The sequence below is a fragment of the Oenanthe melanoleuca genome, chromosome 8 (genome assembly GCF_029582105.1).
Source record: "Oenanthe melanoleuca isolate GR-GAL-2019-014 chromosome 8, OMel1.0, whole genome shotgun sequence".
NCBI classification, from domain to species: Eukaryota; Metazoa; Chordata; class Aves; order Passeriformes; family Muscicapidae; genus Oenanthe; species Oenanthe melanoleuca.
Window position 1 is genome coordinate 3354894 of NC_079342.1, and position 12490 is coordinate 3367383.

A 12490-nucleotide genomic window follows, 5' to 3' on the forward strand; every position below is an offset into this window, starting at 1 on the left:
AAATGGTGAGTTGTGTAGTGACCTTGGAGTATCACAGAATATTTTGTTATTCCTTTAAGTCTTTGAGGGAAAAGAAGCTGAAGGAAATGGACATGGAGGCCTTGGACTGGAAAGCCAAACAAAGTAAGAGGGGTAAAAATGAACAAACTTCATTTAGTTTCTCACTGAATTCAGTGTTTTCCATTTAGAATAGAGATGGAGGAGGGTAAGAATCAGTTAACATATGCCAGCACTAGTACTGAATATGTTCTTTCATATATGAAATTATCCCATAAAGTGAGACAAATTGCTTGAATCATTAAAAAAACTCGAAAAATGCTGATGTGGGAAAGACCTTGGGAGATAACTTAGTGTGTTGCCAGGCTCTTAGGTGAGATCAAGTGTACCTGTCTCACCTCCAGAAGCTGACAGTCTGTCTAACCTCTTTTTAAACCTTGGATATTGATTTCTCATCTTCCCTAGACAGCCTGTTCTGGGTCTTCACCACTCTTACTGTTAACAAGACTTTCATTTTTCTAATACCTAATTCTTCTCCCACTTGTCCTCCTGTCAGTTGCATGAGAACTGATGGATGCCCCCTTCTGCTACTGCCTTGTTGGACACTTGTGGATGATGCTTAGCACCTCCTTAAATTAATCTCAACTTTGCTTTACAGCAAGAAGAAGAAGAAATGTTGGTTCTTTTTTGCTGACAGTGCTTCTGAAATCACAGAGCTGTTTGTGGTGGGTTTTTTTTGGTGGTCTGTTGGTTTTTTTCCCCTCCAATTGACCTTTCCTGTATTTTAAGGAGTGGCATTAAAAATGGGATGTCTGTTGAGACAGCAAATGTCTTTATAGTGCAATGGGAAAAGAAGAATAAGCTCCTTGGTCTTAGCACCTCATACTTCTGTCACACTGCTTTGATATTTCTGGTTTTCCAATAATACTGTATTTTTCACTTGTATTCATTGCAAGTGGCTGAAGTGCAGATACTTGGCCTTTTATCACCTCACACTTCCACCACGTGAATTTTAAAAGGAAGAATAAAATAGAAAATCAAGTAGGAAGTGCTGCACTCCATCAGCTCTCAGATACTGTATCCAGGTCTCCACTTGTTGATTTATTCCTTCTCTGCTGATTCTGCTCACATTCCTTAGCTCTGTCACCTACAGCTGTTCTGTCATTGTTGCTGTTTAGTCCTGTAAGAGCAATGGCAGATGATATTGCTGCTGAAGGTGGCTATTTCTGGGATCATTTATCAGGAAAGGGTTGGTGACTTCAGGCCTTGAGCCAGGGACTCTGGTCCTGCTCTTGGCACAGCTCTGCATGAGCCACTGGATTCCAGCCCTTGTGTACCAAAGATTAGAAACAATTTCTAGAGTTAGGGCTGGTCATCACTGCCTGTGCAAAATTTGGAAAAGGAAAAAGAAGATTTTTACATATTATTTTTATAGTATTGCATTAGAACCATGTCTTGTCTATGTATTGATGCTGGCTTCATATGATCAGTGTTTGGATCTAGTAAGTCTCCATGACCCTCCACTGAAGAGAAAGAAAAACAATTGTTAAAAGATCCATTCCTTCTTGAAAAAAGCTACCAGAGTTGTCAGGTAAATCAGGTGATTTCAGAAAGAACTTAACAGAAAAGATCAAATCCCATAAAGAAGAATACATTTGCAATATGTACTTACAGTGTTGTTATAAAGCACTGTGAGTCTTGAGTCTGGTATTGTTACTCAATGATTTCAATCACAAGGTGATGCCAATGCATTTATTTAAGCTGTTGGTATTTCAGAGTTAATTTTTACACCTGAACTGAAATAAGAAAATAAGGACAAGACTTTAAGAAAAGTTTGGAGACGTTGTTATTATTTAAAATTACTTGTGAAACAAATAACACCCCTGTCATATTTTGAAATATGAGCATTTAAAAACGTTATTTAGGAGGGAATTGATGAGGAAAATTTTGAGGAAGTGCATTTATGATGCACCCTCACATAAGTGCTTACAATGAGGTTTTCTTCCATGCACTCTGTGATAATTATTCACATATCACTTTGCAAATATTTACTGGGTGCCATATAATGCAACAGCTCTTGGTTAATGCCCTGTTTGAGAGAATATTTCCTACCCCAGGAAGCCAAATTTATTCCCTTTTATGCTTCAGTTTCCTTGTGCTGGGTTATTCTCTGACAATATCCCTCCATTGCTCACTCCCAGCCCTGTCCTGTCCCCTGCACCCTGTGCCATCCCAGGTTTCCAGCTGCAGTGCTTCCTCCCCATGCTGTCCCTCCTTCCCCCCTTCCCCCATGTTTTCCTAACTCTGCTCTGCTCTCCTGCTCTGTCTGATTAGCTGACTCCAGGCTGCGAGTTAAATGTCAGGATAATTTTTTTTTTCTTTCTTCCAGTCTTAAAGAAGTGCCATGAAATGGAATTTGAACAACAAAAAAATTCACTTCTACTAGGAAAGGCTTAACCTGCAGTAGTGGCACCAAGTAGACACTAAATCCCCACAAGGTTTGCTTCTGTTTGTTGCTAGAATCCATCCTCTTCAACAGTTGCACATGCAAAAAACTGGGAATAAAAATGGTGTGGTCAGTGAACTAATGCCACTGAGTGTATTTTCTTTTGTTCTCCCAGCCTGGGTCGATTTGCTGCTTTCAGTGTGCTCAGACACTTGTAGAGGTTGCAGTTTCTCTCCTCTCAGGATGTGACACTGACCTGGATCACAGCAATAATGAGGGAGTGGTTGTGGGTGCACTCCACATCTTCCTCAAGCAGCTACTGCTTAGTTTTTATTTATTTAATACAGTATTTTTCAACAAGGAGAGAAAAGATCACGATCAGGTTTTTATCAGAGCTTATTGGAGGTTATTAAAAAAAAAAAATCAAGACTTTCTGGCAGTGGCCAGCAGCCAGGAGTGGTGTGTGACCAACTGTGACCAAGAAAATAGGATGAGCAAGACAGTGAAACAGACTCTGTGCTACAAATCAATCCAGTGATGACAGGCAGGACTGGGGTCAGGGTGCAGGGGTTTTGTTCTGAGCACTGGGAAAAAGGTTAGGAAAGATGAACAGCCCAGCAGCAAGAGGGTTTAGGGCTGTGTCTGTGCCTCTTGCTGGCCATGCAGCAGCTAGGGGTGCAGCTGGAGGCTGACCTGGGCACCAGGAGGGGCAGAGGAGCCTGCAGAGCCCTGCCCTGCCCTGAGCAAGGGGAATATCCACAGGCTGCTGTGCCAAATCCTGGTAGGGATGTGACAGGGGAGTGCTAGCCCTGCAGGGCTCCTCCCTGCACTTGTGCTTTTGGCAGCCCCACGGCACATGGGAGAGCTACAGGCACCAAGAGCTTGTGCCTTTGAACAAAACTGAATTCTGGTCTGCTTGATAGAAAGGGACAAAGTGCTCTTATTGCATCATTGACCCCTCTCTCTCTCAATTTAAAGCTCTTCTGTATTGCTCTCAACTGTTCACTGATACTTTATATGAAGATAAGGATCCTTGTTTGGTTTTTCAGAGAGATTTAAAGTAGCCTCAGGGAAAGCAGTGTGCTGGCAAGGGCAGTTACTGTACAATGAAGAGACATTGCTACAATAAATACAGCAAACAAACCCAGTTCAGGAGGAGAGAGATGATATTTTGAGAATTAAGTCCTGCCTTACTGTGCTGTTGTTCAGGTCAGTGTTTTCTGTTCAGTGACATCCAGGAGCCACAGTCTGAAGGGTTCCAGTTCCCTGGAAGGCTGGCTGTGTCTGAGGTGTAAATGGAGATACCACAGGGAACCACCCTGGAGGATATTATTGGCTTTTTACTCACTTGACACGGAGTAGCAGATGAAATTAGAATTGGCTGTTGATAAATACATAGGTGATTGTAGCTGGAATTGGGCTGTGCAGGGTGTTCTTCCCTGTGGATTGCACTAATGACATGATGGAGGGAGAGGCAGAGAGTTTTGATAATTAATGTGTGTTTGATTCCCAAAGATGAAAAATGGAATAAGTAAATATTTTACAACTGGCTTCTTTTGCTTTCTTCTTCAGTTGAGCAGGGAGTCTCTCAGAGCAGTAAACCCTTGATGAGTGGAAAGATCAGGAGGAAAACTGGTTTTAAAAGGGGATGAAAGAATTTATTTGTGCATGGCACATTTTGTTTGCTCTTTCCTCCATGCTCATGGGAACGTTTTGATGAAAATCTAATAAAAAAATAAATTAGAATTTGGTATAGAAATGAAAATACACCTACCTATTACTTGAAATCTAAGCATTACTCCTAAGCCAAAATATGTATAAATGAAAGATGAAATAATGGTGAAATTGTGTGCAGGGCTTTAGCTACATCTGTTAATGGCTTCTTTACACTGGGGCTTCTGCAAGACCTTTAGGAATCTCACTTCTAAGCTCTCTGCATGTTTCTTCCCAGAATCTGTTGTGTCTTCTTGGCTAGTATTAAGACCTAAACACACTAAGGAGATGCTGAATTGAAATCTCAAGACTTGTTTATATCTGAGACCTTGAGAAAGACTCTTGAGCATAGTTTTCACATGTTGACACTTTAATCCTGTCCTATCTGAAGCACCATGGGGAAATAATTTAAAAAGATAAATATGTTTCTATCAGACCAATTTACATTTTCTTCCCTTCTCACAAAAACTCACTGTCTCTAAGATTTGTGATTATCCATCCTTGGCTGGATAATCCTCTATCCTTCCTTTCCCCCAAAGAGAAAGGGACACTTGAATGCTTGGCAGTAAAGAAGCACATTTGCCTTCAGTAAGCAGCTTATGCCTGACAACAAAAGGAAACTTTTGCTTGTTTTAAAATGTCAGTGGGCAGAAGAGCTGCCCTGGGAGAACATGTGGCTTTTTAGTGTTCCCTTTGTCACCTGAACACCTCTCAGATGAGCTGTCTGCTTTTGTGGGGTCAGAAGCTTAGATACCAAAATATCATTAGGACTGTGGACAGTACTGATCTGTTAGCAGACTTTACAGTGATTAGCAGCTTTTAAAAACATTATTGTATCAAGGCAGGTTTTTCAGTCAGATTGTTGGGATCAGCTGAGAAACCAGTGCTGGAGAGAAACCAGCTGAAGAGACTTGTGGGGATACAGCAGTGCAGGAGAGAGATGTGCTCCTATTTTTGTTAATGTTGGCTGATAACCTCAACCAGTGAGTCCTGCCTTCCTCCTTTTTCTTCATTAAGCAGTTTACAGCTGGACTGGGCCTTTTGACTTGTGATTTTTCACAGCTATTGCTGCTGCTCATGGTGTGCAGCAAACATGCCTTCATGCTGAGTAGCTCAATTTTGGCATCTTGCCATTCCAGGCTTTGTGCTAAGCTCCCTGTGTGAGAAAAGGGAATCACTGTGTGCTTGGAGGAATTGTCAGCACACTGGGATTTGTACCTTGCAGTCCTTACAGCTTGTTTGTCTGGCTGTCATGCATAGGAACCTTCACTGTGGAACAAAACTCTGTTGTACCTGTAATTAAATACTGAAAGAAAAGAAAAGGAGGTCTCCCCCCACTGAGAGCCTGGGAATGTGAGAGAGATTTGATGCATTTCTATAGGCACATGTTAAAAAAAAAGGGTTGAAATGAACCACTCTGAGAAGGGGTAATCTCAGCTTGCCCCTTCCACAAAGTCTTTTGTAAAGCATTGCAGTGTAGAACTAAAAAAAAAAGATAAGGAGATTTTGTAGAAGTTGGTGGAAGCTCCTGTGAAAGGCCCAGATCAGGTGCAGATAAAATCTGAAGGTGGCTGTTTGAAACTGAGACCTGTAAGGAGTATTTATTGACCAAAGAGAGGATCAGTTCTCAGTGTAGTGATTGAGAGATGAGAGGCAAGGTAGAAAAAAGATCTAGTGAAGGGTTGTTTAGGCTGAAAATAAGTCACATTGACAAGTCAGAGACTGAGGACTTTTGTGAGGTTTTGGGGGTTTGTCTGTTCACCACTCACCAATGCACAACACAATTTGCAGTACTGACATTTCTCTCATTTGGACTCCTCATTTGTCTGTTCATTTACCTTGGGCTTTATGGATTAGCTTGCAAATCATAGCCATGCTGATATTTATCTTTGTGTTGTGTGTTTGGCTTATCTGTGTATTTTCCAGAGCACTCCCTCCTTTCTGTGTTGTTAAGGTCAGTGGCTCTCAGTTCCATCTATCCATCTCATGGTGAGCCCAGAAAGGCTGACATGAAGCTATTTGTTTAACCATTTCAGCATCTCTGTCACCTTCCTGCTGCTGATTGAGTCTGCTGAAGGGACACACATCTCCCCAGCCACACTTGATTTGTTGCAGGTCATTTTTCCCCCTCTGCATTCAATTCTCCCTTGTCACCACTCAACTGCTTCATCCCTCAGCCTGTGTGTGTCCCCCTGTGCTGCTGCCAGCCACACCAGGTGGGAGCAGAGCCGTGTGCCCACCGTGCCACTGATGCCATCCAGGCCTGGCATGGCGTGTGCCAGCTGGCTTTGGAGCTGTCATTTCGTCTGTCCTCCAGTTGCCATTGGTTTGGAGGGTGGTTTTGGTCAGGAGAGTGATCTGTTCATCTGTCTGAGCCATCTGCTTGGTGTGCAGTCCGTGGCACAGTGAGGAGTGGGATGGTCACTGCCCCTGCCCCTTCCTGCTGGACCATGCTCAGTAACTCTGAGTGCTGTGTGTGGCCATTCAGCTCTGCCTGGCTCAGGGTGTCAGTGGCATGCTCTGTCCCAGTGTCCAGTCACCTTTGTTCTTCCAGTATCCTTTGAGGCTGGGAGCATTGCCTATGGTTTCCAGTCAGGAGATCTGGGTTTCACTGGTGTGCTTTGCCTGTGCAGAGCCTTGGATCATTCTGTGTGTGTTCCTGTACACCTGGAGCACCCAGAAGTGCTGGCACTGCTGTCAGTGCCTTTCTGCCTGTGCTGCTATTGGTGGTGGGTGAAGACAGACTGATGCTGTGTTTGGAAACACATTCCTGCACATTTCTCTCTTGCCTCTTGGCTCAGGCTGGGCTGCTCCATTGGGAACAAGGCCAGAACATAACTTTAATTTTGCAACTATCAGCTTGAAAATGCTAAATCAATTAAACATGGCCTCACCCAAAGTGCTGGTGGTGTCTGTGCAGGTGCTGGTGTGTGCACAATCCATAGGTTACTGCACTTTTTCTCCTGGGAACAAGGTAGCATTCTGACTGACCAGATTCCTAGTCATGATATTTGCCATGCTATCTGCTGACACATTGTAAAGGCTGATTTTAGCTTCTCCTTACCTCACTTGATAAAGTGAAGCTGGAAATATTTCATTACTTTGTATTTGCTGCTGCATATAAATGTAGTGGTACATCCAAATGGGAGGTTCAGACTTCTCAAATGTGAAATTTGGAGCTTGTGTCTCAGCAATTTCTTGCTCATCAACATGTTTGAGTCATTCTGCTTTTGAATGGGTGAAGCAAGGTATAATTAATGTTCCTATTGTTTCCAGTTGTGAGGAAAAGGAGACTGAGCCAAAAATTGCCTGACTCTTTTAAACAACAGGAGTTAGATGAAATGTATTCCTAAACAAGCAGACTGAATTGCATATGTACTTTGGCAGACTCCAAGTGAATGACATTGAATCCTTAAAACTGTGACCATTAAATCAAGCCCTGGCTTTGATACCATTAATGAAGAAATAATGTTTTGACTTACATACCTTCATAAATTCTGACACTTCCAATTGCCTTCCAGTACCAAAATACCATTGCCATCTGCAATAACTTGCTCTTTAACAATTTTGCCTGAACTCTACAAAGTTGAGTGCTTTGTTTTTGGAAAGGACAAGCATTTCTTGTTTTTATTGCTTTTATTTCCCTTTCTTTGGTGGCTGCAGGTCCTGCTGTCTGAGCCCTCAGCTGTGCTTCAAGGTCTTGTGCAGTGACTGTGGTGTGGGTCAATAAGGCTTGGGCTGAGCCTGCAGCCCCAAGTGATGTGCTGGGCACTGACTTGGATATTGATGTACGACCACTTCCATCCTCAGGAAGGCCTTTAAAGCTGCTCTTTCTTTTGTTGGTATTGCCTTTTGTTCCCATTACGTGGAGGACAATCCAGGCTGAGAGAGATAAATTTCACAATTTGTCCTGTCAGGCTGAGATGGAGTTTGCCGTTCCGCGAGGAGCTCGATCCGAGCGCGCGTGGGCGGCCGAGCACGGAGACCCCTCGTGTCCTGCTGGGGTTGGGCTGCTCCCCTCCCACACAGCAGCCTGAAAATCATCTCAGGAGCTCCTTGTGTCTCTTGCTGCCCACCAGCAGGGCTGCCCTGGGATGGAAAATCACTGCTTGGGAACTCCTCCATTATTAACGTGCAGTCCCCGCTCCCTGCGCTTGCACTGCTCAAGGATCCATTTTCTTCCCTTTTGGTTGACCTGACAGAGCTGCCCAGTTCCTCCCAGTGCAAAGTCCTAAATTCAACTCCTGGGGCTGTGTGTTCCAGCCGTGGCTGATCTTCCATGGGATTGAGAGAGAACACAGCTAAAACATTGATTTCTAGAGAGAGTTGGGGAAACGTGTAAAAAATATTTTGCTTGCTGAGAAGGGAAAAATAGTAGTGATCATACTACAGGTAATAGGAATCTTGTTCACATTCCTCACTGTCCTTTACTGCAGCATATAAATGTGTGGTGGAGAAATCCCCTCACTTTAAACTTATGTTATTGTTGACCCATTTTCCCAACAGCTAATGGCTAGGACTGAATACATATTGCTACCATTATAATTGTTACATTTTGCCTGGCTGCACCGGGAATTCTGTGAAGATTGTGAGCCTGGCCCAGAGCTCTTTGCTAATCAAACACAAATTAAAACTAACCCAACTGACTGCTGTAAAAATATTGGTACACTTCCCTGGTAGATTTACAGTCTCGTGTGCTGAGAGAGCTTGAGACCCTCTCTTAAAATACATGGCCATATCTCTGTTTTACAGAGGATGAAAATGAGGTGCAGTGAGGTCTTTAACTTGCAACCACACAGCAGATGAGAATTGGCTGCTCCTAGTTTGAGGCTGGGAACTCTACCTTTGGTAGAGAGGTAGGCATTAGCCAGATTTACTTCCAGTTTTCTGTACGTAAGAAGTGATTTGTAGTCTTGGTATTGCATTTCTTGCTTCAATAAATAGCTGTTTTCTGAATGCTGTGTGTTGGTGTGGTGCCAAAAAAGGCCATTACAGGTTTCACTGCAATACATTTCAGCAAAGAAATACATTAAACCCATTTTTTTTTCTTTACCTTTAAGAACTTCATCCAAAACCCTGTAGTTCTGAGGCAGGAATAAAGGCAGGCAACCCCCATTTTACTGAAAATGCACATTGCATGCTGTCGATTGCCATTTTCCTTGTGCTGTACTCAGCGTGGCATCCTATAGCACAATGTAAACAAAATTATAATCTTATCAAGCAGGCTGCTCCTACAGTGATGACAGCTACTTAGATTGCCAGAAGCAGGGCCAGCAAAACAGAGACCATTTTAAAGCAGCTGACACATTTTTTTTAAGCAGTGTGGGTTCAAAACAAATTATAATAAAGATTTCATTACATGCTATTCAGAAGGGTCAAGGCAGTCAGTCTCCAGCAGACCTTGAGCCTGGGACACAGATGGGGTCAAGTACCTGGGCACAGCAATATCCTGGGTGTTAAAATGAGGTTGGGAGGACTCATGGGCTCTAATTCTTGGGTGTTCAGTGCTCTGAGGTTATTGCACCCTCCAGCTGATGGGATGGAGTCACACCCTGCTGGTTCCAAAGCCAACAAAATGCTTTGGGCTCACTTAGGACACAAGAGAAGGTACCTGAATGTTTTGCTGAGTGTAGGATGTCCATAAGTCACCCTCATGTTGAGCTGGTTCCCAAAATACTCTTTTGGTGTGAATTTGGAGCATTATGATTGGGGCTTCTCACTGCAGGAGGACTTGCCTCACCACATCTCTGGTGAAGAGCTGAAATATAAAATTTTGCTCATTTTAGAGATGTTTTGGGGAATAATGAACTTAGCCTCGGACACAAGATATTAAGCATTTGCCAAAATTTAAAATGCCCCAATAAATCTTGCTGCCTCATTCCCTACCCATTGTGTTGACCAGTATGTCTTAAAAAACCTGAAGGCATGGAGTGAAATACCACTCTAGGGATGGCAACATCAGTTTTAGCATGAGCTCAGGAGAACTGCTCCATCACTTGTTTTAAATATGGCATGAAAGGTTATGGCCCCAGTGCTTCTTGTTTCCCTGGCAGAAAGGAAGTACATTTGAAGTTGGCTACAGAACTCTCTCTTGCTTGTAAAATGTTGTTGCTCCTATATATTTTCAGCTATTCATGAAGTGTATTGCATATATAATTAAAACATTAATAAAAATAACAGCAGGAAGAGTTCATCAGCAATTCAAATACAAATATTTGTGAAAATCTGTCTTCTCCAACATGTTCCTTTCCCCTCTGACTGATTTTTTTATTTTGGGTAAAAATATCATAAGCAACATTGCTTAACCATTTCCCCAGCTTCAGGATCTCTGTAGGGCACTAAATTTATTTCACTATTGAATTAATTTGCCATAGATTGTGCAAACTCATTATTGTTGTGCTCTTCAGGAGACATCCCATACATATTCAGGGCAGGGAGGCTCCTGTCTGGGATTGTCCATTCCCACTCCAGCACTGGGAGTTCATCCATAGATTTGGGGGCAAACCTCTCATTCCCCTCTATACACAGAGCACTGGGCATCTTGGTGATGGTTTTCCTTCTGAAAAACTGCTTTTTTGAAGAATAAAATTGAACCACAGCTGCCTGGGTTGTGTTGGGCTTGAGAAGGTAGCCAGGAGATCCCACCTGCCATGCCCCAGAATTTTGGTGGTTCTTGTGCCCTCACCTTTCACAGCTGACATGAAAATTCTCAGTGTGTGGGCTCATCTTGGTAAGATCCTTAAAAACCTTGCAGCATGTGCCCACTTCCTGAGCTAGTAATATCTCTTTTTAAAGAAGTGCTGTCAAATGAGATAGACTTTTCTAATTGTAGGTTATTAAATTTCCTCAGGATAGAATCTAAATTGTACTGTTCCCCTTGTTATTCTGGTCTGTTCTGTGTCTGTGGCATTTGCTACATTCCTAAGCAAAACACTTGGACAGTCTGCAGCATTGGTGTGTTGTTCTGGGGAAGGATCACAGGATTCAGCCAAAAAAATGTCCAATGCAATGGTTGGAAATAGGTTCCCTATACAAAGGATGGATTTAAAAAAGAGGGAAAAATGTAAAAAATGGCTGATATGGAAAACACTGCTCACTTCCTTAATTAAAAGGACTCCTTTCCTGGAGGTGTTTCTTCTGCTTTTCTAGTTTACTTTCAGTTTTTTGTTATTGGATGAGTCCACAGCCCTGGAGAGAATGGAATCACTTTCTGGAGAGAGTTTCCCCATGCTGCAGTTTCTCTGCATTTCTCACACTCTCATTTTTAGCATTTCCCTAAGTGGTGTCTTTAGTGCTCAGCTGTGAGGAGGATCTTTGTTTTAAGGATAGAGGGAGAGTATTTGAAAGCCTGGCTGCTGCAGGGCACTGAGCTCCAGTGCTGGCAATCCCTGCCCCAGGTTATCTTTTTTCATGTGGCTCTTTGAAGGAGCAGTGGATTCTTCACCCCCTTGCATTTCACACCAAGCCACCCACGATTTTGCTATGAATCCCATGCTTTTATTGTTAAATAGCCACTGTTTGCTTCCAGCCCAGGAAACCTGGGGTGTTCTGGGGGTAGCCTGGCTGTGTGGAACCATGAGATGCTGATTTAGTCCCTCTGTAAGGAGAGCAGATCTGCCTTCTGCTATTCTGTGTGTCAATTGACATTAATCCCCTAATTGAAGCATCTAGTTTTGGGATTAAGCTGATATTTATCAGCAAAATCCTGCCAAAGAAGCACAGATTTGTGGTAAATTGTGATTTAGACCAACCCTGCCAGCTTCTCCAATACACATCAAACTTTTCTCTATTTCTTGCTTCTTCACATCTCCCTAAACTCACAGAGCTAAGCTGCTGCACATGTTGGTGGAAAACTGCTCCAGTCAGCTCTGTGACATGGAAATGTATTGGCTTGAGCAGGCATGGACTCAAAGTGTGAAAGAAAATAGCCTCTGAAATTTATAATCAATGCCACCAACCAGAAATTCAGTTTGCAACAGCAACATGATCCATTTTGGGAAGAGAGAGCACAGAAGCTTTTGCTATGAGGAAATGTGGCTATTAGTCAAAATTCCCTGAGCAGTGGGCTGATCTGGAGATGATGACAGTGCCTTTGCCATTGGGTTTGTGAGTGAATTCAGTTTGTTCCTAAGACACACCAGGAATTTCAGAGGTGCTGGCAGCCCAGGGGGAGGCAGCCACCTCTCTTTACAGCAGGGAAAGCAAAATAAGATTGACATCATTTTATCAGAAGCTACCTGGGTTTATATCCTTAACTCAGCTCATGTGGTGACAGGGAGTGTCAAACTGCTTATCTCTGACAGAGCATTTTCTTCCATTCCTTACAAATACCTT